The sequence below is a fragment of the Rhinolophus hipposideros genome (assembly GCF_964194185.1).
Source record: "Rhinolophus hipposideros genome assembly, chromosome: 25".
NCBI classification, from domain to species: domain Eukaryota; kingdom Metazoa; phylum Chordata; class Mammalia; order Chiroptera; family Rhinolophidae; genus Rhinolophus; species Rhinolophus hipposideros.
The window spans coordinates 10,395,201-10,419,170 of NC_138071.1; positions in this window are offsets into that span (position 1 = coordinate 10,395,201).

Here is a 23,970-nt window from a genome sequence, read left to right on the forward strand (position 1 = left end):
GTGTCAGATGGTTGTTGGACTTATGGCGATCACTCTTTAGGTATATAAATGTTGAATAACTATGGTGTACACCTGAAACTAATATAATATTTTATGTTAGCTATGTTTTAAATAAAAATCTTTTTTTAAAAAAAGGGACAAGTAAATAATTAAGTGAGATAATTGGACTGGTAATATTACCGGGGCTGACATGTATAAATATATATATATATATATATATATATATATATACACACACACACACACACACACACACACACATATGTATATATTTATATATGTATATATATGTATGTGTATGTGTTTGTATATATGTATATGTATATATATATTATAAATGTGAGATGTACATATATTTATATGTTATATATACATATACATATATATAACATATAAACATATGTACATCTCACATTTATAATTAAGTGAACTACTTCAACTGGTAATGTAGACTGGGATAATATAGGCTTTATATATATAAATGTATAAACTTTCAAACTTTTGTTACAAAACCACAGGTTTTGTTTTTTTAATATGCTATTTAATAGGGGGGAGCTGAGATAAGAATGAGCCATGTACAATGGTAGAAGCAGAAAGCCCTAGCATGACTCTGAAAATAAGATCAGATGAGTCGATACAAAACTTTCGGAAAATTTCAGAAAACATTCTACTGATATTTGAGCCTTCTGTACTTTAGGAGGATGAGATTAAATCTCGAATTTCTTTATACTGGGAATTACCTGTTCATGAGCTCAATTAGGTGTTTGCAAAGGTGTGAGGTGAGCAACTTACTCTTTTTGTAATCTAATTTTGGAAGTGACATCTCATCCTTTAGTCATATTCTGTTTGTCAACAGCAAGTCACAAAATCCAGCCCACACATTTGTGTCACATAAGGGCACAGATCATTAGGAACATTTTAGGACCTAGCTACCACAGAGTTCAATTATAGGTGCAGGTAATCATAAGCAGGCTTGAATGTGTGTGTGTGTGTGTGTGTGTGTGTGTGTGTGTGTGTGTGTGTGTGTGTTTACCTATATTAATGTTATGAATAATGACAAAAGATGGAGAATGTTTTCAGATTAAAGGAGACTAATGAGGCATGACAATTAAATACAACATGTGATTAGATTCTGTACCGAATGGGAAGAAGTACAAATGGAAAAAAGGATATATTTGGGTCAGCTGACCAAAATGGAGTACGGACTAAAGAATAGGTAAATGCATTATATCAGTGTCAAATTCTCTGAGGTTAATAACTATTCTATGGTTATGTCAGAGAATGTCCTTGTTCTTTGCAAATATACACTGCGAGGGATAAAGAGGCATGATGAATGCAATTTTCACTCCAATGGTTCAACAATACTATATATGCATACATACATACATATATACACATATACATATATACATATATGTGTGTGTGTATATATATATATACATATATACATGTATATATATATATATATATACATATATATATATATATATATAGTAGGGAGAGAGTACATATGATAAAGCAAATAAAACAAAATGTTTAAAAATTGGTGATTCTGGGTAAATGGTATGTGGGAATTCTTTGTACTAACATTGCAGCTTTTTGGTAAGCTGGAAATTATTTCCAAATCAAAGATTAAAAAATAGTATAGTGGAGGTTATATGGTAGGGTTATAAATAGCTCAGAGAAGGAACTGTCCTTTCATAATTTACAGTATTTATTTTAGTACAAATCACATAGGGAAGGTTGTTAAACATATTCAATTTCTTTTATGTGCCAGGTAATGTGCAAAGTGTTTTATTTTGTCATTCAATTCACATTTAACTACATTCTTGTGAAGTGAGAATTACCATTATTTTATAACTTATTTCATAAATGAGGAAACAGACTCAGAGAAGTTAAGCAACTTTTGGGAGATTATAAAGTTTATAAGTGGCCCAGCTCAGATTCAAACGTATAAGGAGCTGACTCTAAGAGGCAAAAAAATTATTTATATAGTAACTAAATAGCAAACTGTGTTCATACCCAAATGATTTATATATTATTAGTTCATTAAAGAAGATAAGCTACTATCATTAGCTGAAAGTAAGCAGAAGTTAATTTCACATGATTTTTGCCAATCAAAATAATGACATTTCCTTAGAAATATTTTTAACCATGAATTTGATATTTTAAATATAAGCAATGTTAGTAGAATTTTACATATTTAAGCAAAATCTTTAAAATTCTCTCCTGTATATAGTTTCGGCAGCTTCTGATTGCAGCCACTGTACAAAGGCAGCCTAAATAATCAACCAAAAGATTAATGCCCAAAAGCAGAGAACAAAGAATTGATTCAAATGCTGAGAAGGGCAGCTTCCTTTTAAAGCAGTGCTCTTCTGTTTTACCTACATAGCTTTATAATTCCTTTTAAACCCAGAACCAAAGAAAATAAGCCATTCATCCCTGGTGCTGCAAACAGTGGGCTTTGGCGTAGGAACACAGAGGGCTGGCAGGAGGGCAGGAAAGACATGCTTTCCCTGGATATGGGTTGCATATAACAAGGAATGGCTTTCAGGATGACCTGCCCCCTAGGCTAAGTTCAAGTCTTCCTTGACATTCTGCCCCAAACTTCACTTTTCAGTGATAGAGAGAGAGAGAGGTGAATGTAGATCAAGAATTCCTGCTGTGAGAGAGAACAAGCTTTTTTCTATAACACTTGGTCTTGGAGAATAAGACATTTGCTGATCTTGCCCTTCTTTCAGTAAAAGAAAATGGCTTTTTGTTTGTGCGTCAAATGTGGTAACTATGACAATCTGCCTATGAGAATCCTGAAGTTATACCTTTAGCACCTAGGAATTAGCTAGCATTTGCTGAACACTTGCCATGCACCTGACGTTGTGCTCACCAATGACACGGGTAGTAATTCAAGTAACTGGGATTTAAACCCAATGTTACTGATGTTTGCTTCATGACTAATTCATATTTCTGCTTTGTGAAAAGAGCCTGGAAGGATACAAAATTAAATCAGACATCGATAGCAGTCTCAGGGATATTATAATCAAGTAGTAGACGTAACACATATAAACAGTTCAAATATACAGTAAAATGTACTAAATGTCATAAGGAAGGGCTATGGGATTTCATGAGCATGAGAGTTATCTATTGATGTGAATGAGGTAAGACCTTCTAGAGCTAGGGAAAGCTGAGTGGAGCTATTTCAATGTTAGGTATAATTAAACAAATGAACAAAATATCATTCTCATTTTTAAAAATCATAAGGAAAATATGGTTCTGGAAAGCAGGAAATAGGTTTGAGATCAGCAATGATTTCACTTTGCTTGAGAAGCAAAGTTTGAGAATAGTTCATGGAATGTCTTGAATGCCAGCATAGGATGTTTTCATGGTACATGTTAGGCAGAGTCAAGCTTTATAAAGTCTTAAGGAGAGGAAGGATATGGTCAAAGCTGTGCTTGAGAACTGTAATGTTCAGTGCAAAAGCTACCAGCTCCAGTAGTTGCCTAAGTTTAAATTTAAATTGATCAAAGTTAAATAAAATCAAATACTCAGCTCAATTGCATTAACCCTATTTCAAATGCTCAATACCTAGGAGATCTCATATTCGACAGGAGACATATGGAACATTTGTGTCATCACTGAAGACTCCATTGGACAAAGATGCCCTAAAACATTAATCTGGTCCTGCATTACAAATGGATTGGGTGGGGAGGAAACTATAGAAATGGGAAGTTGATTTTAACAACCAGGGTTAGGGAATAGAATTTAATTTATAAAATGCACACAATTACCTTGTACTTTTCTGGGTTTTTTTACAGATCCGCATGGTAAGGACCATTTATTGTCCTTATCCAGGGACTCCAAGGACACCGGTCAGAATTTAGATCCCTCATATTCCTCAGGAGGAATTTTATTCGGCACGCATGAGCAAAGAGAGAACATGAAATGACTCACAAGATTATGAATATCTAGAGATCTCCACTTCCATTGGAAACAGGGGAACTCAAGCAGATGGGCTTCCTGAGATTCATCTCATGTGGGGATTATGGGTAATAACCATCTGGCTTCCAATTTGTTTTGAATTTTAAGGAAGATCCAAAATCATTTTGTTGCTTTGTAAAGTCTGTTTACACACACATACAATTATTAAGAATTTACGCTTTTGATTTTTGTGAGTTTTTCTGTAATTATTACTATCTAGAATGGCGGACTTTCTCATTTTACGTGTAAGGAAACTGAGGCCAAAATTAAGAGCCTTACCCAAGATGACACAGCTGGTTAGTTGCAAAGCTAAGGTAATCACCAGTGTTCTGGGTTCTTTCCCCTGCACCCTGGTGTTTTCAGAGGAACTTAGAATTTTGAGCTTACACTATTGCCTTCCTAGCATACTCCCCAGTTAGCAGTACCCATGGCTCTGCAATTTAACTTATAGTCAAAGTATTATCACGTTTAATATATACGTTATGGAGCATTTGCTTGCAATTGGAAGCATGAAGGCTTACATCTCTCCAACTGCCACATGGGTCCATAAGACCAAAATATCTAAAGACCCCTATTCTAGGTCGACAGGACCACTCTCTGGCCCCAACACTGACGTCTTCAGCGTCCCCACACTTCAGAGCCCTTACTTGTCTTCCTGCCTGTCATCCCACCAGACGGATGCGTGTTCAGAACAGGGTTCATGTGGTACTTAACCTTTGTGCCCAGCGCTTATCCCAGTGCTCAGCTCCCAGAGGAGTGGATGAATAATGTATGAATGACACATGGAGAGAGAGGTAATTTGGGAACTCTGCTTACGTCCACCCTTATTAATCTCACTTCTGACCTTTACAAGTACACAGGCTTGCCAAGCAGCATGGAGGAAAGTCTAGCTTGTCCTTCCAGCACGCTCGGCATGCAATGTAAAACTGCACAGTGCAGCCGAAGGAGACTCAGCAGAACCCTATTCTCTCATCCCCATAGAAGTTTACCAAAATAGTCCTTCAGCATTCCTGAGTCCCTTTAATACAAAGCTGTTTGCTTTTCGAAGTCCATTGAATTGCCTTTTTTTTTCCCCTTGGAATGAAAGCCAGCCTGGCAAAAATTCGCAAAGGTGAGACTGAAGTCCTCTCTGGGATGCCCGGGAGTCCTAGAACCTGTCTGCCACTCTGCAGGGGGCAGGATGCTGGCTGTGCTCTCCACAGCTGGGTGGCTCTGTTCCTCCTGTATGGGCCAGGAGATGAGTCAGAAAACAACTCAGTCCTACCATTGCTATTTGTATCCTGAAAGAGCAGGTAGAGATTTCAAGTTGAATCAAATGGTTTGAAATATAAAGTATGTTTCCTGTGCAAAAATTCATAGACCCAGACAACAGTTTAGTGGTTACCAGAAAGAGGGGTGGTGGTAGAAGAGGGAAAAGGGGTCAAATATATGGTGATGGAAGAACTGACTCTGGCTGGTGAACACATAATGCTATAGATATATGATGTGTTATAGAATCGTACACTTGAAACCTATGTAATCTTACTAACCAATGTCACCTCCAATAAATACAATAAATAAAAAATAAAATAAGTTTTCCATGAACACTAAAATCTGAATCAAAACAAGATAGAAGTCATTTGTTATATTCATCTCAAAAATCAAGTGACAATGACTAATTTAGCAGCACCAATCTGGCTTCCTGCACCAACCGGGCAAAGAGTTAACATGCATCGCAGATTCCCTCATGATCCAAAACGCAACCATCCAGATACAAAGAGACATTGTTACGCTTTGTTTTAGGCACTGCTATCTCATCACCGCTTCCCATCTCCCTCCCTCCAACACAATCAGATTTCTGGCGACATCTCAGTAATTAGATGCGTAAGTTATCAGACACAAGGGCTCCCCAAGCTCCTTTACAACTCTGTGTCTAGTTCTTATTACTGCTCATGTTATGATAAGGAAGTTGGGATGCAGACATTATGTGTTTTACAAGACTGGCCTTTTGTGGCAATCAATGCTATCAAAGGCATGTCTTAAAAAATATGCTCTTCATCGTATTCCCAACAGATGACATAAAACAGTTCCTATCACAGAGAACTTACTCTTCACAAGTGAGTAGTTTTTAAAACCCTCATTGAAAACATGTATCTACCCATCCCAAAGCAGTCAAGTTTGGCATCACAGCCTTAAAACTACCATTACAGTCCTATGAGGTTATATTTTTTGTTTGTATTACCACGTTCCAGGCATTAACTGACATTCATGCTAACACACTTCGGTGCAGGCTGTGACACTCTCATCCCCAACGGAAAGGGGACGCTATTGTTAGAAGTGCATGGCTTGACTTGTTTAGGCTCAATGCACTTACCACAATTCTATGTCCATTGGATAAATAAGTAAAGAGTCAATAATTGCTTTAATTTTTCTAAGTTTTATGCAAAGAGCAGTGTTACACAAAGTCAGAAGTATATACAGGGTAATAAAATCCCTAACCACATGTGAATATGGGTACAGAGTCAAGCACCTAATAATTTCTAAGCAGTTTCTTGTTTTATTTCTAATGAGTCTAAAAGCCACACTTTGTTTCAATTGCCTTGAGATAAATTTTGCACACAAAAGCCCTGACTTTCATTAAATTTTATGTGCAGTCGGTTTTGCTATAATACAACATACGTATTCCTGAAAATTATTGCACGAGGCAAAAATCTCACAATAGAAAACACAGGGCTCACCCCCAACCTCCATCCCATCTGGGGTGAGTAAAAAAGGGGAAAGGATTAAGAAGTACAAATTGGTTGTTACAAAGTAGTCATGGGGATGTAGGGTACAGCATAAGGAATATGGTCAATAATATTGTAATAATTATGTATGGTGTCAGATGGGTACTACATCTATCAGAGGATAGATGGGAGGGAGGTTGAAGGGCAGGATGAAAAAAGATGAAGGGATTAATACAAATGGATAGTTACAAAATAGTCATGGGGATGTAAAGTAAAGAGCAGGAAATATAGTCAATAATATTGTAATAACTATGTATGGTGCCAGGTGGGTACTAGTCAGGAGGATCATTTCTTAAATTATGTAAATGTCTAATCACCATGCTGTACACCTGAAATTAATATAAAACAATATTGGATGTCAAAGGAAGGAAGAAAAAAGGGAGGGAGGGAGGGAGGGAGGGAAAAAAAGAAAGAAGGATGAAAGGAAGGAAGGAAGGAAGGAAAGAAACAAAGAAACAAAGAAAGTAAGAAAAAGAAAGAGCAGGGAGGCAAGTTAGAGGCTACTGCCTGGTTCAGGCAAGAGAAGATGGTGAGTCAGAGCAGAGTGGTAATAATTGAAGTGGTAAGATGTAGATGGTTTGATCATTTGGGGTTTATTTTGAAGGTAGAGCCAGTATGATTGCTTGCATGTTAGGTATGAGACAAAGAGTTAGGGCTTATCCATCCCTATCCCTTGTTTGGTTTTAATTTGTAATACACGATAAGATTTCCAAATTATCTATAATAAATAACAGCGCAATGGAAAAAGAAAAACAAAACACAGGGCTTATGGGGAAAATGGGTCAGGGGCACAAAACTCACAAACTTCACCAGTGATACATATATAAAAAATAGGAATCATAAAAGTGGCAACAGTTTTACATATGTTACATGATTAAGAAATTTATAAGTAGCATACTAAATATGACACTTGACTTTGAAAGTGACCGAAAGTTTGTCCGTGGGCATTGGAGGTGACCCAGCTTGTGAGTTTTGTGAAATGGTATAAGGACTGTTACCTGAATTTTGAAAGAAAGTTGTAGTGCCAGAGGTGTATCGGTGTGTCTCCTGCACAAAGAGAACTGAAGAAGCCTGTAGATATTTGATGTGTGTGCCTGTGTGTGTTCTGTATTTCTACGCAGCTTGCTTCAGCTGCATGTAGTTTTGTGCATTTATCTCATATGTCTTCCAAGTGAAAATGCATATAAGCCAACATGAAATTTGCATTGTGCTCCAATATATCATTTCATTGGAATAAATTTGTTTTCAAAACAAGTGTTATAGCAGAACTGATGGCACTACAGTTTCTGAAGTCATTAGCATTCCCTGGGAGTTTTCTAATAGCATCACTTCCCAGATCCCCGTGGACAAACAATGAAACCTGTCTGGGAGGCTGGAGGGAAAGTCAGAGTCTGGGCCAATGGGTTAGAGATTCGTACCTTGTACAACCAGACTTGGAGCTTTTCCTCCTCATTTGTCATCCAGACAAGTTCACTCAGCTGTTGAACTGATCAGATACTAAGTCCATTTTGGTTCTCTTGGGCACAACATTTCACAGACTTCAACGGTAGACCTTGGAACATATGTCTGACTAAGTGGAAACGGAAACATTAAAGACCTTTTGAAAAAGTTTTGAAAAGGCCTCACCTTCCGTTGGGTATTCATTGCAGATAGGATCAATATCTTTCAGTGATCAGGATTTTTCTTTTTCTTTTTTTTTTTTTTTTAGTGAGGAGACAGAGACAGACCCTAGACTGTTTGAGGCAGGTCTGAAGCCAGTTCAATGCCTACACAGTCAGCTCCTCAAGTTTGTGAACCCCTGCTCCTGTTTGAGCTGGATTTTCTGTCACTTGTCACCTGGGTACACTGCTCTAGTCTGCTCAGATATGCAAAGAGAGAGGCATCAAATGGAAACAAAGCCTCGCAGTGTCTCAGTCCTGTGTTTCTGGTACACAATTCCCATATACTGAGCACCTGCTCTAAAGGCTCATAGGCAAACCTCACAACTGGCAATTTGCACCAGTGTTTAGAATCAATCAGTCCTTGCTCACACTTTCTGGGCAACCTGAGCTGGTCTTTAAGGGGGTGGGGTGGGCTGTCTTCCATGCCCTCCCCTCCCCCCAGCTCACCCCTCCTGGTGGCCCTCAAAGCTCATTCTCATTTGGCACCCTTAGCTCTCTCTATCCCAGAATATCCCCACACTCTCTCAGCGACACTCTCTAATCCTCAGGAAACAGGCTCTACTTCTCCTCCACTCTTTCCTTCTTCCTATTCCTTCTGTCTGACATGCCTTTCTGCTCTGTTCTTCCTCCATCTTTCACTGTCGTGTGTCTACAAGAACAAAGCCCACAGATGCCCTCTGAGAGACATGTCCCTGATCCCTGTCCCCCGAACTGGCACTTATGTCCCTTCCACTGCCTCCAAGAGTCCTGGTCCGAATCTGGAGGACAGTGTTCTGTGATGTCCTGAGTCTCAGGGACCCAGCCCAAGCCTACGCTGAGCTTGCTCTGGGTTCAGAGTGGTCCCAGCACATCTGATGAGGCAACAGGGCTGGGTGGGGTCACCTGACCATTTTTAAGATTTGAGGCTACATACAGGCCCTCTCTGAGCTTCAGTTTCCATAGCTAGAAAGGGTGGATGGGAAATAATAATGCCTATCTCATACAAGTATTGTGACACTCAATGACAGAATATAGTTATGACATAATTTTCTAATGCCATCACATACAGAACAATACACTAATAGTAATTTTCATGTTTTCTTGTATCTGTTTACTTAATTTTTAAACTTTTTATTAAAGTAAAATATATAAACAGAAAAATCCAAATGATAATTATGTCACTCAATAAATTTTTACAAACTGATCATATCTTTATAATCAGATCAAGATTCTCAACAATCAACACACTAGTAAAACTTCATTTATATTCCCTTCCATTACTTTCCCCTGGCAAGGATAGTGTAACTGCTATCTTTACGTCTAACAGTGTAGCTTAGTTTAAACTTTTTTTTTACTTTATCTAAATGGGATCATTCAATATGCTCATGTCTGGCTCTCTCTCTCTCTCTCTCTCTCTCTCTCTCTCTCTCTCTCTCTCTCTCTCCCGGCTATACCTCACGTTTATAAGTTTCATCTATGGCATTTCATGTGGTTGTGAATCTATTCTCTTGGCCATATAGTATTCATTGTGTTGTTATATCACAACACACAGCTTGATAAAATATGATATCAGCAATATCTGAACTATTTGACTTATAAAACCAACAATTTCATATGGTTCATTCTAATATTCATCTACTCCACTATTGATAAGCATTTTAGTTTTTTTTTATTTTTGGCTAATATAAATAGTGCTGCTGTGAACATTTGACCACAGGTCTTTAAGTGAACATATGTAGAAGTGCTGGGTCAAGGGGCACACATATGCTGCGCTGTAGAAAGAACAGCTAAACAGATTTCCAAAATGACTGTACCAATTGTCTCTCCCAACCACATCATATAAGGATTCCAGTCGATCCAACACCAACACTACGCATTTTTTCCTCCTTTAGATTTTAGCCGTTCTGGTATGTATGTAGAATTATTGTAAGGTGTTTCAATATCCATTTCTCTAATGAATAATAAGTTTGAGCCTGTCTTCATAGGTTTATTTGGATCTCCCTTTCACAAAAAGTTTTTGCTCATTTTTTTTTCTAATGTATGATCTTTTTCTTATTGATTTGCAGGATATCTTTGCATATTTTGGATGTGAGTTTTGTCAGATATATTTCATTTCTTTTTCTGATCTTAGTCCATTGAATAGAACCACCAGTACAATGCTGAATAAAAATGGAGAGAGTAGGCATACTTTTTTATCCCCTGATCTTAAAAGGAGAGATTTCAATATTTTATCATTGAGTATAATGTTTGCTGTAGGGGTTTTATAAATATTCTTTATCAGATTAATGAAGTTCCCCTCTATAACGAGTTTGCTATGAGTTTTATCAAGAATGAATGTTGAGTCAAAAGCTTACTCTGTATCTATTGAGAAAATCATATATATATATATATATGATATATACATATATATCATATATATAGTCTATATACACATATGTATTTAGTTTTTTCCTTTTCTCGGTTAACATGAATTACATTGATTTTGAAATGTGAAATCAGCCTTTCATGGGTAGATTAAAATCCACCTTGTTGTGTAGTATTTTTTCTTTCTTAATATCACTTGATTTAATTAAAATGTATGTTAGCAATTTTTACATCTATGTTTATGAGAGAGACTGGCCTCAAATTTTTCTTTCATACATGCCTTTGTCAGGTTTTGGGTTACACTGGCATCAGTGAAAAAAAGCTGGCAAATGTTCCCTCTATTTTTATTATCTGGAGAGATTTCATAAGGTTGGTGTTAATTTCTTCCTTAAACATTTGGAATAGTTCTCTGGTGAAGCACTTTCTTTATGGGAAGATTTTTTTAATAATGGATTTCAAATTTCTGGTAATGATAATTTATGTTTTCCTTTGACTTTTTTGTTTCTGTTTTTGTTAAACATTCTGCTAGAGCTTTATTCATTTTGCTCCTTTAAAAAAAGCTTTTAGCTTGGTTGATTGTATCATTCTATTTCATCATTTTCTGCTGTGCTCTTTTATTTTATTTTCTTCTCTTTAGTAGGATTGATATGTTGTTCTTTCTCTAGCTTCTTGAGATGGAATTTTAAATTATTAATTTTTGAACTTTCCTTTTTGGCTATATATGTACAGATATACATGTTCCTGTAAACACTGATTTCATTGTGCTTTAGTTGCATCCCACAAGTTTAAATAAGTTATATCTTCATGACGACTCAGTTTAAACTAATTCTCATTTTGATTTCCTCGCTATCCATGTATTACTTAGAGATGTGTTATTTAATTTCTAGACAGTGGGGCTTTTCTTTTTATTTTGTTATTGACTTCTCAGGTAATTGCCTTGTGATCAGAGAATATACTCTAAGTTATTCCAATCTTTGAAATTTTCAGAGATTCTTTATGGCCTATCAGATCATTGATTTTGGTAAATATTCCACGTGAACTTAAGTTTTGTTACTGCTGACTGCATATGTTTGTGGATCTGCAATATTCCAGCTTGGTGCTCCAGGCCACACAATGGCCAGAGGCCTGCCCGGTTCTCTCTCCCAGCAGAGGCTCTGCACACAGGCCAAGCCTGACCCTCTGCTCGAACCAGAACTGGCAATTCCTCTGCAAGAAAACTGCCCAGTGACCCAAAGCTCTTTTGTGTAGTTTCCCTCTTTGTGATTTTACCCCACCTACTCTTGGTTGCTTGCATCGATTTTGGAAATCCTTAACACTGTGATCTTTTTGTAATTTATCCACCCTTTTCATGTTGTTAAGTGGGAGTATTAGTCTGCTATGAACTACTACATCCTACAGGAAAGCAAGTCTCTTAAAATATTTGTAAGAAATAAGGATTCTTTTTTTAAAGGAATCAATCCAAGCAGTTTTTGCAATGCAAAGAGCAGAGTTCTGGAGCCGTGATTTACTCTGACAAACATTTACTGATTATCTGCTGGTCACAGCATGACACTGTGTGCTGTGAATGAACAGTGAGTTATGCAGTCCTGGTACCAGACGAACTTGCAGTCCACGGAGGAGCTGGACATGCAAACAGATAAATTATAGCTCATGTTGTAATAGGGAGAGAAGATAGCGGCTGGAACTCAGAGAAAGCAAAGACTGCCTGCCCATAGGGTTCAAGAGAGAGTTCACATATAAATAAAGTCACACTTGATCCTGAAGCCTAAAGGGAATTTGCCAGGCGTAAATGGAAGGTTGAGAGTCCAGGCAACGGGACAGCATTTGCAATGATTTACTCTCATGAAAGGGTATGGAATATTGACTGAAGAGTGAGACATGAATGTACCTAAATAGAGTCACATGAGTGGATCTGTGAGGTGCGTGTGTGAACATAAGGTCAGAGGGGTAAGTTTGGGCTACGTTAGGAGGGGCTCTGAATGCCAAACCAGAGGCTTTAGTGTTTTTCCTGAAGGCTATCTAGAACTAACAGAGATGTTCAAACAAAAGGAAATAAAAAAATTAGATAAGTTATTTAAGAAACAGAGTTCTGGCAGCAGCGGAGAAGCAGAATCAAAAGTTAAGGACCTAACAAAAGGGAGGAATATTTGCAGGGAACTAACTCAATAAGGAATTTTTCTAGAAGGTTATCTATAGATTAATAATGAATTTTGATATACTAAACCATAAAAAGGACTGATAAAGTCACCCTTTAAAATTTATTAATAGAAATTGTAATTGGCCAAAACCTCGCTCTTTTTTTCATTAATTTGTGTTTTGACGCCACTGAGTAGGTCTCCCTCCAATTGGAGTTGTTTGTTGTATAGTGTGACTCTTAATTTCTTGAAGATCCTGAGAGAAATCTGAAAAGCATCTTTTTGGACCTCTCTTTGGTATGCAATGTTTCTTAGTAAAATGTAAATAAGTATCATTTTATCTTATGTAGCTAAAACACTTTAACTTAATTTTTACATATATAAATTTGAGAGAGAGGGAGGGGGAGAGAGAGAGAGAGAGAGAAATATTGGTACGGAGGAAGAAAAAAAAATGAGAGGATTGTGATGTCATGCTGCGAAGCCTATTTTCTAGTAACAAGCTCTGCCACTTATCCTGGCCTTTCATCTTGTGCATTAGAAATATTTTGCCAGCAAAGCTTTTGGAATATAGCTCCTTCTTCGCATAACTGGGATAATGTCTACCCTGTCCAGCTTTAAAGTACTATTTAATGCAAAACATTAGTACACAAAAGTGATAACTTTAGATCCTTGCCCATACTTTAGCCTTCTTGCTATTTCATTTGATACTTTTTCACGTAGAACAAAGATTTTAGACTGATTAAGGGTTTTCCTACAGGCAGGTACCTCCTGTGACTTAAAAAGTTTGGCTGAAGTGAGGATAGGTACAAATGCAGAAGAATCTCATGTAACTTCAGAGGTCCCAGATTGCATTTGAGATATACTCTAGCTAGCTTGGAAGCACTGGAAAATAATAACTCAAGATATTACGGTAATGTATAATTTGCAAATTTCTTGAACATTTCTTATTCATCCTGTAAGGCTGTCCCCAATTTACTGAATCAAAAACTCAAAGCCTAAAATGTTAAAAACAAAACAAAACAAAAAGCCCAATGCCTCACAATTCACACAGAGGGATTAGAAGAAAGAACTTTTGGTTCCAAATCCAGGATTCTTTCCACATATGTACTTTTCATTTTTTCCCACATATGTACTTTTCCTTATCATTTCTCTTAGCCATATTCCTGTTATTCAACCAACCTGAGAACCAAGCTAACCACCAAAAGTTTCCTAATTTTGATAGATTGAACTATTATTGTATCATTTCAATCCTCTCACAATGAGAAAAAAATCCTATGGTAACTTTCTGTAAATTTGTATTCAGTGGACATTGACTGCTATAAGTAGCATTAATATTTTACATCCTCTTGTCTCTTGAGTCAAACTCATATATACACGTGTCATTTCTTTTGTACTTGAACCTGAGGTGATTTTATCACAAAAAGTGCAATTTCAAAAATGTAATAAACGTCATCTGTCTGAAAGGCAACATTTTGCTGACATAAGTAATATCTATCTAGAATGGTGCTACCAGGTTGTAAGACCATATGACAGCAGCCATTTGCAAACACATGAAAACATTTTGAAGTTCTTTTCAAAGGCTTTAAGTGTTTGTTTATTTGCCCATTTGTTTATTTTATGACCCTAAAGTTTACTTGCTTGCCCTCTTTTCAGAATGAGCTATATTCTCCTGGTCTATCTTGGCTATATATACTAAGACAATTTCTAATTATTGTTCTCCTCTCCTACAGAAACCTATGTTACCCATGAGTTAACTTTTAAAATTTTCCCCAAACTTCCAGTTTGCTGAAATCACTTTGCTCTCTAATATCTAAGAGAAAATGGACTCAAATGTGACCACCAACATGGTGAAAAACTCACAGTAGACACCATATATCTGAGAAGTCATAATTATAGCTTCAAATTTATATTTTCACTCAAATGTCAGTCTCTACATGTCACAAACTTTTCTGAGCTTCTGGGACACTTTGGGGGTTTATATTTCAAAACATTATAGCAATTTTTTTTAATCAGGGGATAACTGACATATAACATTACATTAGTTTCAGGTATACAACATAATGATTCGATAGTTGTATATATTGCAAGATGATCACCACAATAAGTCGAGTTAACATCTGTCCCCATATATAGTTACCAAATTTATTTCTTGTGACAAAAACTTTTAAGATCTGCTGTCTTAGCAGCTCTCGATTATTAACCATAGTCACCATGCTGTACATTACACCCCCATGACTTTTTTTCTAGCTGGAAGTTTGTATCTTTGGACCCCTTTCACTCATTTTGCCCCACTTCCCACCTCCCTCTTCAGGCAACCACCATGTTCTCTGTATCTATGAGCTTGTTTCTTTGTGTGCGTGCTTTTTTAAGATTCCACATATAAATGAGCAAATGATCTCACATATAAGCATGTAGGTTTACATTGAATTCTAGATTGCAGTTATCATAAAACTTATTAAGCACTCTGGCCTATGAATTTTCACTGATAACCTTTTTTATTGGAACCATGTTGGGTGTCCCTTCTCTATCTCTTTGACCACTTTTTCTGTTTTGCTCCTAGTTCTCCAAACACATATTTATATTTGTAGAGCGAAGCGAAGTTTAATTATCTTTTTATCTCACTTCTGTCCAAATTGGCTGAGATATGCAATGCTAATTTTATAATAGGTATATAATATTTATATATTATCATATATTATATATTAATATTTACACATTATCAATATTTATATATTATTAATATTTATATATTATTAATATTTACATATTAATATATTTATTTTAATTATTAATAGTATTACTATGTATTTATAGTATTTATTTGCAGTATTTATAATATAAATGCATATTTATATAAATATAAATATAAATATAAATATAAAATACTATATAGTATTTATAGTATTATTATAGTATTATTACTATATATGTTTATAGTATTATATACTATATATATTACTATATAAATATTAATATTAATACTATTAATATTTATATATTATTATATATTATATAATAGGTATTATAATATTTTATAATAGGCAAAATAATACGTAGATTTGTCAGGTAACTCCCAATGACCTCCCATGAATGTAGTGAAAACTGGCTTCTAATCATTAAAATGCAGTGATGGAATATCACTCCCATCATAAGACTACATTACACGACAAAGGTAAAGGGAATTTGCAGGTGTAATTAAGGTCCCTAATCAGTGAACTATAAGTTAATCAAAAGTGAAATTATCCTGGGTGGGCCTGACTTAATCAGGTGAGCCATTTAAAAAAGGGTCTAGAAGTCAGACTCTCTGTTTTCTGGACTGAGGAACAAGCCACCTCAAATTTTACGGATTCAATGAAATGCATTCTACCAACAAACACGTGAGTTTAGAAGAAGACCTTGGATGAGAACCTAGCCCCAGCTAACACTTTGACTACAGGTGAGCCCCAAAGCAGAGGACTCGGTTAAGGTGAGCTTGTACTCCTGACCCACAAAGAATGTGACATAATAAATCGATGTTGTGTTAAGCTGCTAAATTTGTGGTGATTTGTTACACAGCAATCGAAAGCAAATACAACTTATTTTTCTAATTTGACAAGGATCTTAAACTAGCCATTTCTTTTCCTTACCACAGTAACCACTACTTTTTAAAATTGATATGTTTGGAAATCCTGACGGTGCAGCAGAATCAATGAAAATCAACCGGATTAATCATAAAATGAAACAAAAGTGAACATACCAGAGGAACAAAAATCATCAGCCAGTCTGCAGAACGTTTTATGATCATTTCAATAGGAGAATTGCTAAGAATGAGAGTGGTTGGAGCACTGATTTTCACCCAAATAAATGAATAGTTGGCATCTTCCATTGAAACACAAACACACACAAGCTGAAATAACTATATTTTCCTTCCTTTATTATGACATAATCCTCATATATGACAAATGAAGCTGCAATAATGTCATCAGGATATTTAATTTAAGAAGTTTCTTAATAATGGTAATGGATTGTGTTTATTTAGTCACACTCACCTACTGGGTCCTACTATATGACTAATCACTGTCACCTCTAAACTGAGAAGCCAGTGTTATTTCTAGCCTCAGAACAGACAGCAATAAACAAACCTATACCAGGGCCAAGTAAGAGAATTTAGTCTGTTCAGAACCAAAAAAAAACTCAAAAAACCCAAAACTGAATTAATTCACAGCCCCCCTCATCACCTAGGTAAATGTATCTTACAGCTATAAAATCTGTCCTTAGTCCTATGGGGTACCTATTCTTAATTTTAATTATGTCTGAGGATTGCCAGATTTAAATTTGAATTTAATAAACAACACATATTTTAGTATAAGTATGTATAAGTACATTCCATAAGGACCTCAAGATATATATATATATATATATATATATATATATATATATATATATAATTAAAGTTTATTGGGGTGACAATAGTAAAGTTACATAGGTTTCAAGTGTACATTCTGTATCTATATATCACATTGTGTGTTCACCACCCAGAGTCAGTTCTCCTTCCATCACCATGCATTTGATCCCATTTATCGTCATCTAGCATCTCCCTCCCCCCTTATATATTTTTGATAAGTATCCTGGGTGACTCTTTGGCACTTTAGCATCTGAGAACAAATGTACTTTATATTAGGTCTTGTGCTCAGCTCTGTGGATGCAGAAGTAATCTAAGACAGTCTGTCCCCTGGAGCTTCTCATTGACAAATGTGAGGTGTAGGGAAATACAAAAATAATTACCTGATCTTTCCTCCTTTTACTGCCCTGTAAACTATCACTAGTTTCCAATTTCTTTAGTTTTATTATCAGAGTTTTACGGGATGGTATTGTTAGCTTGTGACCTTACTCAAACTTTAGAAATACAACTGATGTTTTTTAAATAGGTTGCGTTTACAGCGTGCAAAGCAATCAATGAAGCATTCATTTCTTTGTTGTTTTCAAAATACATCCTAGTTGCTCTGTCCTACTTTCTCTACGTTGGTGATTATTAAAGATGAAAATCTCCCCGAGAAAGGGACATGCTCAAAAGGTTCTTAACAAGAGATTTTGAAATATTTGACCTGTCAGAAACAAGGATTTCAAAGGGTGACAGTTAAGTTCATCCAATTCCCACACAACTGCTGTGCCATCAGAATTCAGTACTACTGTCTTCAGACTAAAAGCAGAAAAAAATTACACATAAGACATAATAAAATTCTTTCTGTGATTTGGAAGTCATTCTCTGCTTGGAGAATATTCATGTCCTTGTTAGAAGTGCTAGTGTCAAAGAGCAGATTTATAACTAATATAATTGCCCCATTTTCAACTCCCCTTACCCTGATGCGTTTTCTTATCTTTTTTTTTTTTTTTTTTTTCTCCATAGCACTTACTGGCTTGTAACATACTATGTCGTTTATTTGTCACTTACCTTGATTGCTTATTATCTATGTGTCCCAACTAGAATGAACCTCCACAGAAGCAAAAATTAAAAAACAAAAACAAAAACAGTTTTTTGCACTGTTACGTCTTCAGTGGAGGACAGCTAAGTGGTATATATGATGTGCTCATTAAATTTGTTGAATGAGTAAGTTAATTAATAAAATAATACCCAGTCACTCTTAGTCCTAATCCGTATCCAAGAGATGAGGCCATTCAAGTACTGCTCTGCTGGTTTTTTTTTCCGGATGCTAGAAAACATCTTTAGAAGGATAAAAATAATGCTTATCTTTGTATAAGGAAAGGAATTACTACTGAACGACCATATTTGCTCAAAAATAAGACCGGGTCTTATATTAATTTTTTTTCTCCAAAAGACACAGTGGGGCTTATGTTCAGCGGATTTTATCCTGAAAAATCATGCTAGGGCTTATTTTCCGGTTAGGTCTTATTTTCGGGGAAACATGGTAACAATGGGTTCCCCACTTTGACCTCTTTACTTGTGTAGGGCCGAGTTCATGCTGATTCACTCCTATCCTTCCACCTGGAGATTTTCTGACCAATGACCAAACTCTGAAAATATTGCTGGGATGGCTTAAAAGTCGCTAGTGAAGAAGGACCACAGCAAAGGACCACGTAAGGACTAAGGGCCTAACACTGTCCTCATTTAAATCAATCGCAAGGATATCATGTTTTATGTAATTTCTTTTAATTCTACAGGACTTATGAAGCTTTGTAAATGGTCAAAACAGAATCCATTTTGAAATATCTCTTTTCTATTAGAGAACACGTTCGATTCATGGATAAAGTCTAGAAATGTCATTTAAAAACTATAATTTGGATCTCTTTCCATAGTAAATGTTTTTTACAAGCATATTTTATGTCATGCTTCCGTCCAATTAGTCCCCGCCCTCTGACGTAGGGACAGATGTGTATTGGAGGCCAACAGGTGGAGAGAAGAAAAAAAAAAATATATATATATATATGGAGAACATGGATGGTGTACTAATTCAGCCATAGGTAATTAGTAAGCAGTATATTTACCTAACTCAGCACATTTCCTTTACTTTTTCTTTAGTCATATGCACACAATTAAATATCACATTAAAATCATCATTTTAATGGCTCTCCAGCTGTGAGAAAGCAGAAAGAGCCCTAGATTTAAAGAAGAATACAACTTAAATTCCAGCTCTTCTGATTAGCTATGCTACAGTTGCAAACTACTTAAATTCTGTGAGACTCAATTTTCTCTTCTGTAAAGCTGTCAGAACAACTTTTACTGATCGGGTTCCTGGGGCAGCTCCCAGGTGAAATATGTGGGATCCCTCCCCCTACATCCTGGTTCCCAACCCTAGTTGTTTCTCAAGGACTTCACTCCATCAAGTCTTTCTCTTGATGGCATTCTTTTGTATCATTCCACCAACAGACAAACATGCTTCTATTTCACTTTCTTAAAACACATATACTCCCACAAGGGATGGTGGGCTGTGCCCTCTGCAACTAGCAACGGCAGCTGACCTGGAGCTGAGCTGCGCCCTCCACAACTAAGACTGAAAGGACAACAACTTGACTTGGAAAAAAGTCCTGGAAGCACACATTGTTCCCTAATAAAGTCCTGTTCCCCTTCCCCAATTTAGAAAAAGATCTTTAAAAAAAACGAAACACATACTCACTCCCACATTGGATTCCAGGTTTCTCCAACAACCACTCTATTTCTCTCATTTCTTTCAGAGTAAAACTGCTCTAAAGTTTATAGTCTCTCCCCATTCCCTCTCTTACATACAATCAAGCTCTTTAACCTTCAACCCCACCTTTGTTGATGTCACCTCTCCTCATCTATAACTCCCGTAGTTATTGTCAAGTTGCATCTTGCGTAATTTATCAGCAGCATTTAACCCAATAAGGCTGTTGGTTCCTTCTGTCTTGAAATACTTTCTTAACTTGGCTTCCAGGACACTGCACTCTCCTGGTTTTCTTCCTATCTTGTAGCCACTCTATCTCCTTTTCTTTTCCTCATTTCTCACTTTTCCAATCTCTTAATCTCAGTTTGAACCTGCCATCCTTTCCAGCTAGACTTATGACCTGGGTGCGTTCCTCCATTCAAGGACTATAAACACCACCCACACTCTGATGATGCCCAAATTTACATCTCTAATCAAGACCGCCCTGCTAACCTCATGATTCATAGACCCTACTCCCTACCCGAGTTCTCCTCTGAGTTGTTTGACTGGCTTCTCAGACTTAACCTTCCCCAAATGAGGTTCTAATCTTCACCAACCTGCTCCCATTAGTCTTCCCCTCTCAATTCAATCCTTCCATTTGCTTAGTGCAAAAATCCTTGTTATTATGCTTAATTCCTCTCGTTGGCCCACTCTCCATCAGCAAACCAAGTATTGGCTTTAATTCAAAGTATATCCAGATACTGACCACTTCTCATCATCTCTATCACTAACGCTCTAGCCCAGGTTGTCATCATCTCTTGTCTAACTGGTCTCCCTGTTTCCACCTTGCCCCACTACAGTCTATTCTCAACATCATAGCAAAGTGATTTTGTCTAAGACGTAGGTCATACTATGTCTCTTCTTGGCTCAAACCCTCCAGTGCTTCCCATGTCACTCAGAGTCAAAGTGAAATTCTTACAACAGTCTATAAGGCCTTACCTGATCCAGCTTCTCATTCTCTCTCTGATTTCCTCTCCCACTCTCACCTTCTCTAAGTCACTGCCCCCTGGCTGTTCTGGGAAGACTCCAGGCACAATCCTGCCTCAGGGCCTTTGCACATCCTATTCCCTCAGCCTGGAATGCTCCCCTCCCAGGGAGTCATGTGGCTAACACTCTCATTCTCTTGTAGTCTTTGTTCAAATGTCTCCTTCTCACTGAGCTCTCCCTGGCTTGACTATTTAAAATTGCAAACCCCAATGCTTGGCATTCCCTCTCCCACTTATCTGCTTTTTTTCTTCATAACATGTATTAATTCCTAAAACACTGGCAATGTGCTTGTTTATTTTTTGATTGTCTTTGTCCAGAAGAATAGAGGTGCCATATGGGCTAAAGTTCTTGGGGGGGTTTATTCCTCTTGGGGGGTTTATTTCTAATGTATTTCCAGTATCCAGAATACTACCTGGCCCATAGATGTTTAATAAATGCTTGTTAAAGGAATAGCAGACATTAAAAAATTAATTCATTATGTAAACTGCCAAAGATCACATATTCACCTACACAGTTCAGTCCCACTTATAATTTGAATAAGTAAAATGTGTAAAACCTTATACTAGTATTTTATTTATACATTTATTCAGTAAACATTAACAGCCAAACTCTGGAGAGTACAAAAATAAATAGGAAAGAGTGTATATAATTTAGGAGAAGAGTAAAGATATATGTACAAATAATTATAAAATTATTGTATATTACATAACATTCAAATATGATAAGGAAACAATAATAAGATATATTACATAATTAAATGCTTGTCATCTATAGAGCACTTTAAATTTTAACAATGCTTTTATCATACAGACTAAAATACCCAAGATATGTTTAGCACAATATTTATAAGCAAAGTCAGAGACTAAATAACCTTGGATAACTCTGGATTAAAATTAGATAAAATAAATTTGTTTGCTGTAGAATTAATCAGAGATGATGTTAAGGTACATTGTGACTCAATGAGAGGAGAAATACCTAGATTTAATTTGGCCAAAGAGCTAATATATACATTTCTTTCATTTAGAGCTCGACTTCTCCTTACTGGTCAAGGGCTCACAGCCCGACACACAAAGTCAACGGCTATTGAGTGAAGGCTTTTATTGCAAAGTCGGCCCACTAGGAGACAGGAGTCAAGGCTCAGATCTGTCTCCCTGATCCAAGGTTTGGGGCTAGTTTTAAGGGGCAAAAGGAGTAGGCTGACATGCAAAAGTGCTTACGGGAGCAGATTTTCTTTGGAGGGTTTGGGGAATTTGCCCCCATTTATGGTAAGATATGATAAAGGGCTTCAGCACCGGATCTTCCCGGATGACGTGCCCTCCTCTTCTGAAAATGTTCCAGTGCTTTGGTTCCACAGGGTGGGGAGTGAGCCTTTGCAACTGGAAGTCAAATTTCTCTCCTCTGTGCATGCTTTGTTTGCAGTGACTTGCAGTTTGGGTCTATTGTCTCAGAAAAGCAACTCAGTATCTTGTTGGAAACAGGATAGGACCAGTTTGAGCTGGTTCTGAGGTTGCATTCTAAGGTACATTGGAGCACATGGACAAAGACTTTTTCATTTTATTCTCAAAAATGACTCTTGGAATTAGTGGACAGATATATTTGTTTAACAGACGAGGAAGCTAAGGCTCAGAGAGAGTTAATAAATTGTCCAAGGTCACTTAGCAAATTCACAGGTTTTCCCAGTGAAAGACCTGGAATGGAACAGGGTGTTTTGATTCCTAATTGAGAAATCTTCCCCCACCTAAATTAGGTACACTTTTCGTGGCATGAAAAGGCACAACCCTCTTATTGTATTTGCCACAACGTTAAATAATTCCTTGCTTATAAGATTTTCTTGTCCACTACTCTGTACATCCTTGTGATCGGAAGCTGTGATTCATTTTTACATCCCCAACACCTAACACAGTGTCGGGCATGGAGAAAGGGTTCAATAAACACCTGTCGAAAGAATGAATGCATGAGTACATGCATGTATGTATGAAGGAACGAACGTACAATTGTATAATTAAACAAATTGTTTGATTACAAAACTGCTTTTTCGTAAGCTCATAAAATGTTTATAAAAAAGATAAAATAGCTGTTGAAAAAAGTAAGAGCAAAGACTAGTAAGTAACTGCCTTACCTTTTTTATTTCAAGTAGAAACCTTTTGTGTTTAGATCTGTTATATGTCATTACATCCTATAAAGAAAATGAGCAATAACAAAAGAAAATACTCTGAATTCTTCTCTGCAGACTAAATCACTAAGACCTTTGGTTAGATCACTAAACTCTTGGTTAGATCACTAAGCTCTGAGTATTGTTTTCCTCTCTGATCTCCACATTTTGCCTACCTCAATTTTGTGCTTTGTCTTTTTTGGAATAGGTTGAGATCCAATATAATATGAAGCAACTAATAAGTACTGAAGAAACTAAGTATATGACAACTTGCATTGTAAGGTATTTCATCTGAATGTTTAACATTTTTTTAAGTTGGAAAGATTATAAAAAATTTTATATTTTATATGTACTTAGATTCAAAATTCTAAAAAAAACCAGGTATCCATATTAAATATCAAAAATTAGAAATATTTCAATTTTTTCTTTTAGAAAAAGGTTTGAACTTACCTCATAATTTTGAAAGTATGAGAAATACATATGTTCATGTAAAACATGTTCTAGGAAACTTCTATATTATTTATAATTAGAAAATGGTGAGCTTTTTAAATAGATGTCATTTTTTTAGCAGTTTCAGGTTCAGGGCAAAAATGAGTGAAAGGTACAAAGATTTTCCATTTACCCCTGCCCGTACATGTACAGCCTCCCCAGATATCCAAAAGTTATTCCTTTTCTAGTTTCTTTAGCTTTTTCACTTGATGTTAGGTCAGAGTGGCCAAACTTCTTATATGCCACACCAGTGGTGGCGGTGGTGGGTTGAGGGTACTTCAGAAAACATGACATCAGATGAAC